Source organism: Elephantulus edwardii, unplaced genomic scaffold (genome assembly GCF_000299155.1).
Source record: "Elephantulus edwardii isolate Elephantulus edwardi_28Jun2011 unplaced genomic scaffold, EleEdw1.0 scaffold00177, whole genome shotgun sequence".
In the NCBI taxonomy this organism is placed as follows: Eukaryota; Metazoa; Chordata; class Mammalia; order Macroscelidea; family Macroscelididae; genus Elephantulus; species Elephantulus edwardii.
The window spans coordinates 5,851,949-5,857,869 of record NW_006399927.1 but is presented as its reverse complement, the minus strand read 5'-3'; the positions used below and the strand labels follow the sequence as shown (position 1 = coordinate 5,857,869).

The 5,921-nt window shown below is 37.5% G+C and overlaps 1 pseudogene; it reads left to right on the top strand.

Moving 5' to 3' along the window:
• LOC102861388 overlaps positions 1 to 5,307 on the top strand; it is a 9,564-nt pseudogene extending 4,257 nt beyond the window's left edge.
• Positions 5,308 to 5,921: the final 614 nt, after the last annotated feature.

Sequence of the window (5,921 nt, the reverse complement as noted above, 5' to 3'; positions counted from 1 at the left end):
CTTCTGCTTTGCTCCTCTCCTTTCCTCTCCTCTCCTCTCCTCTCCTCTTTCTCCTCCCCTCCTCTCCCCTCCCCTCCCCTCCCCTCTCCTCTCCTGTTCTGTATTTATCAACACAATTGACAAATTTTATCTAGTAAATTTTATTTCATGTTGTTTTTTTAAGAAGAACAAGCAAAAAAATTAGAACAAAACCCAAAACATCATAATCTATTTCAAAGAATATTACTGTATTTGGAAAGGATACAATACCATGTCATAATTTTTTAAATGATAATACATCTTTTTTTTGAAAGCTTAATATTTTAAGTTCTTCATCATTATGTTTTGGTCAGCTGAATCATGTTCCTCAAAGAAGTTTATGTTCTAATTCCAAGAACCTGTGCATGGATGTTCCTTTATATGGGAATGGAATTTTCTAGACATGTCTAAGTTAAAGATCTTGAGATTGATATTTGAGCTGCCCCTAAATGTAATGCAAGTGTCTTTAGAAGTGGGATGTAAGTACATTAAAGACATGAATAGTAAATTTTGACAATAGAAGTAAAGTATTATATGGATGAACTCTAGAAGCCATAAAAAAAAAAAGATGTTTTCTATATGCGGGAGAAATGTAAAAAAAGACAAAGAAATATCCTTAGGAGTTTCCAAAAGGATTCCGTTTTACTGACTTCTTGATTTTCACACTATATCAACACTTGAAAATTTTGACACAAATAAATTTGTATTTAGATACATTAAATTGTAATAAGTTTTTGAAGCGGCTACTCATGGTATTGATTTAAAAACTTTCCCTCAGCAGACCCAATACCCATTAAACTCATCGTTACTAAGCTAGTTCTAACAGTGATCCTCTTGCACAACTCCATTGGATTTCCAAGGGTGTATATCTTTACAAAAATAGACTGCAGTTTCTTTCTTCTGTGAAGTGGCTAGTGGATTCAAAGCACTGACCTTATAGTTGGCTCAACTACTACTAGGTCACCAGAACTATTTCATTTTTTTCTACTTTCTTGAATGCAAAATTACTTGGTAGAATCAATGGCTTTACCCTCTCTCTTTGCAATATTTTTATATATATAATAAATATAAAAAGTTAAGAATGGATTGGTAAAGGAGAAAGGACCAGTGTAAAAACAAAACAATATATATGAATGTTATGAACTTTGCATGTAAATTTTTTTTAAAAGTTTTTAAAGTTTTAAAAGTTTTTAAAGTTCAAGAATGTTTTAATGCCTATTTACTCATCACACTTTCATTCACATCATTATTTTTAAATAATACTGCACAGGTCCACATTTAAAGGATTATCATTGTAGGTTGTTAGACATATTTTTCTGTTTCACTGTTTAAATGTTCTCCTTCAAACTGTAAATTTTGTCTCCAGAAACATAGAAAAATTAATAAATATTAAAAGATAAATTCTGTATTAAATTATTTTTAAATTTTTATCATTTAACTTATATTTTTTAAATCTTTTTATTGATTTTCATATAATAATTATTTTACATAATGTTTCATTCATACGCATTGTGTTTATTATTTTATCGCAAATTACATAATCTTTCTCAATTGTTATTGTCAGGTGCGTCAAGTAGAGTGTGACTCATAGTGACCCCCCGAACAACTAATCTGAACTGTGTTCTCTCCTGTGCCATCCTAATATTTCTGACATACTTGAGCCTATTGCTGCTCTCACTGTGTCAATTTATCTAGTTGAGGGTCTTCCACTTTTTAACCTACTGTCTACATTTTCAATTCTTTTGGTACAGTGACTCTGTATACGCCTTCCATCTTCTTTTAATGTTTCCCGGATCATTTAATATTCTGTCCAAAACATCCGTAAGTATTACAACTTGAGGCTTGGATTTGTTCTTCAATTTTTTCAGCTTAAGAAATGCTGAGTTTAACCCTTTTGATTTTCTGACTCCATCTATTTGCATTTTCATTATAATATTGTGATTTGTCTTCCCGAGATGCCCTTTGAAATCTTCTGTTCAGCTCCTTAATTTCTTGACTTCTTCCTTTTGCTTTGGCTTCTCGGTGCTCTGATGTTCATCTTGGTCTTTTCTTCCTTCTCTGCCTTTGTAAATGACCTTTTACAGTCTTCATGGATGATATTCTTGATATACTCCCCAGCTCATCTGGTCTTCACTCATTGGTGTTCAAGGCCTTAAACCTGTTCCTGTGATAGTTTTGAAATTTGAGTGGGATAGACTTACGTCAAATTTTGGTTCCTGTGGATTTGACTTAATTTTCCTTAGCTTCAGCTTGACCTTGCATATGAGTAGTTGGTGGTCTGTTCCACAATTAGCACCTGGCCTAGTTTTTACAGCTGATATTGAGCTTCTCCAGCAATTATTTCCACAGATGTAATAAATTTGATTCCTATGCATACTATCAGATTAAATAATGTGTATAGCCTGCATTTAAGTTTCTTATGAGAAGTATTTGCAATGAAGAAATCATTGTAGGTACAGAATTCTATCATTGTGTCCAGCTTCATTTCTGTTACCAACTCTATGTTTTCCAACTACTTATCCTTCTTTCCTGTTCTCAATTGCATTCCAGTCTCCCATTATTATGAATGCATCTTGATTGCATGTTTGATTAATTTATGACTGCAGAGGTTGGTAGAAATCTTCTATTTCCTCCTCTTCGGCTCTAGTTGTTGGTGCATTTATTTGAATGATAGTGGTATTCACTGGACTTCTTATATGTGCATGGATATTATTCTGTCATTCACAACATCATATTTTAAGATAGATCTAGAAATGAATTTTTTAATTATGAAAACAACCTCATTTTTCATGAAACAATATATGAGTAAGAGCCTCTGGTAATGAAGGAAGAAATTCAAGCTGCTCTGAAAGAATTGGCAAAAAATAAGGCCCAGGAATTGATGGCATAACAGTTGACATATTTCAACAGACTCTGCCCTGTACGCACTCACTAAGTTGTGCCAAGAAATCTGGAGAACAATCACCTAGCCAAATGACTGGACAAGATCTATATTTGTTCACATTCCAAAGAAAGGTGATCCAACAGAATATGGAAATTATTGAACAATATCATTAATATCACATGCAAGCAAGATTCTGCTGAAAATTATCCAAAAATGACTGGAACAGTACATCAACAGAGAACTGCCAGATCTGCAGCCCAGGTTTAGAAGAGGACGTGGTACTGGAGATATTAGAGCTAATTTTAGATGGATTTTAGCAGAAAGCAGAGAGTACCAGAGGAAAGTCTATCTGTACTTGATTGGCTATACAAAGGCATTTTAATGTGTGGATCACAACAAACAGTGGCTGACTCTGAGAAGAATGGGAATTCCAGAACATTTTTTTAATTTGATTGTGCTTATGTGAAGCCATTGTTGTTGTTGTTGTTAAATGCCAATGAGTCATAGGCAACTCATAGCGACACTATGAAGGAAAGACCTGAATGCTTGTATAACTCTCTTCGTTTCTCCAAGTTCATGGGGTTTCCAGAGGCAAGATATTTTGGAAGTGGATTCCACTCCTGTTTCCAAGTTTGTTTTGATCTGGGAACTCCACCAAACACTGCTTGCCATTGGTGATCAATATCACATTTGGCGCATCAGGGTCACAGTGTTCAGCATCACAGCAACCGAGAGTTATCTCTGTATGGCAAATTGACAGACCAGTGCTATAACACCTAAAGGAATGTTTGACCAAAACATTTAAAAACAGGCCTGAGGGGTACAGATTAAAATAACCCACCTTTGTCTTGGTAGGATCACTTTCTGTCCATTAGGCCAACTGAGTTCCCTCGTTGTTATTGCTGTTGTTGTTAAATGCTGTCGAACCATTTCAGAAAGTAGTGTATGATCCAGAACCAATGTTAGTGAAGGAAGAAGTTCAAGCTGAAAACATTGGCAAAAGTACCAGGAATGAAAGGACTACCAACTGATATATTTTAAAAACAGATATAGCGCTGGATGTGCATATTATTCTATGCTAAAGTGGTAAGAAATTGCACTGCAATCATGAAGGCAAGTGGTTTGAGGCCATGAGCTGCTGTTCCACGGGAGGAAGATGGGCAATCTCCTCCTGTGTGACTGACTGCCTCTAAAAATCTGCTGGAGGGTAAGCTATGGGTTGGTTCTGACTCAGTGGGGCTCAATAACAACCTGGCCAACTGTCTGAAAGAGGTCCATATTTGTTCCAATTCTCAAAAAAGTGATCCAACTGAACGTGGAAATTATCAAACAATATCTCTGATATCACACAGAAGTAAAACATTTCTGAAGATTATTAAAAAATAATTTGAACAGTTCATCAACAGGGGACTGTCAAAAATGCAAATTGAGTCTCAGGCAGTGTTAGGCTGGCATGAAAGGCCACCAGGAAGGTGACTCTGGCTGGTGCAGGACGGCTTCCTGTGGTTATGTAGCTGAGCTGTCAGCTGGAGGCTTCCTTCGCTATCATGGCCATATGTCAACCTGGGGGCAGCTTGCTCCGTTGCCCCGTGGGAGCGACCAGGTTGAGCAGCCCTGAAGGCAGAAGAGAGGCCTTGCACAGAGCAGCTGGGAGAGGCTCTGCAGCTGCAGTCCCCGCCTCTTCAGAGGAACTGGACCCCCGCCATAGGGGTTCCTCAAGGAGGCCCTTTGTAGGTCTCCTGAGCCCTCTTGAGCCCCATGTCTCCCCCATCTTCCGATTTGAGAACAGAGAGTGAGAGACACAAACCCTTCCAGCAGCCAGCAAGAGCCTGAATCACCTGCTTTCAAGCTGCAGCTGATTTGGGGACTCAGGAGTGAGGAATATCTGCGTCCTTTTTTGTTTTTCGAACTATGCCTTCAATACCACCTTTATCTCCACCATAGAAATAGTCTTTAAGGTCAAAACAGTTGGATTACAAGGAAAGAAAATCAAACTACAGTTACGGGATACAGCAGGCCAGGAGCGATTTCACGACCTCCTACTACAGAGGAGCAATGCTAGTATAGGACCTCATCAATGGTAAAAGTTTTGAAAACATCAGCAAATGGCTTAGAAACATAGATGAGCATGCCAGTGAAGATGTGGAAAGAATGTTACTAGGAAACAAGTGTGATATGGATGATGAAAGAATTGTACCCAAAGGAAAAGGAGAACAGGTTGCAAGGGAGCATGGTATAAGACTTTTTGAGACTAGTGCAAAAGAAAATATAAACATTGAAAAGGCATTCCTCACATTAGCCGAAGATATCCTTCAAAAGACCCCTGTAACAGAGCCCAACAGTGAAAAAATGTAGATGTCAGTTGTGGAGGCAGCGTAACAGGCTGGAAGAACAAATGCTACTGAGTGGCCTCCTGTCCATCGGAGGCCAGCAATGACCCGGTTTTCATTTGCTGCAAAATAAACCACTCTGTCCATTTTTAACCCTGAATTTTTGTTCGTCATCTTAACTATCCAGTCCATCTATTTCATTTGTGACTCCTTGCTGCCTTTAAAATTTTCTTCAAATAACAACCAAAAAAAAAATTGTGTAGAAAATAACAACAACAAAAAAAAATCCCAAGCTGAAATCAGAAGAGACTGTGGCATAAAGGCTATTGTGAAAAATGCAGCATAAACGTGGGAGTATATACATCTGTTTGAGTAGTGGCTCTGTTTCTTTCAGGGGCAGATAAAGAAGAATTTAATGAAATAACATTTGAGAAAGAGCCTATGGTGATGAAGGAAGAAATTAAAGCTGCTTTGAAGGAAATAGCAAAAAAAATAAGGCCACAGTAATAGATGATATACCAATTGACCTATTTCAGCTAACAGATGCTGCCCTGGATGTCCTCACCAAGTTGTGCCAAGAAATCTGGAGAACAACCACTTGGTCAACTGACTGGAAGAGATCTGTATTTGTTCCCATTCCAAAGAAAGGTGACCCAACAGAGTGTGGAAACTACAGAACAGTATCATTG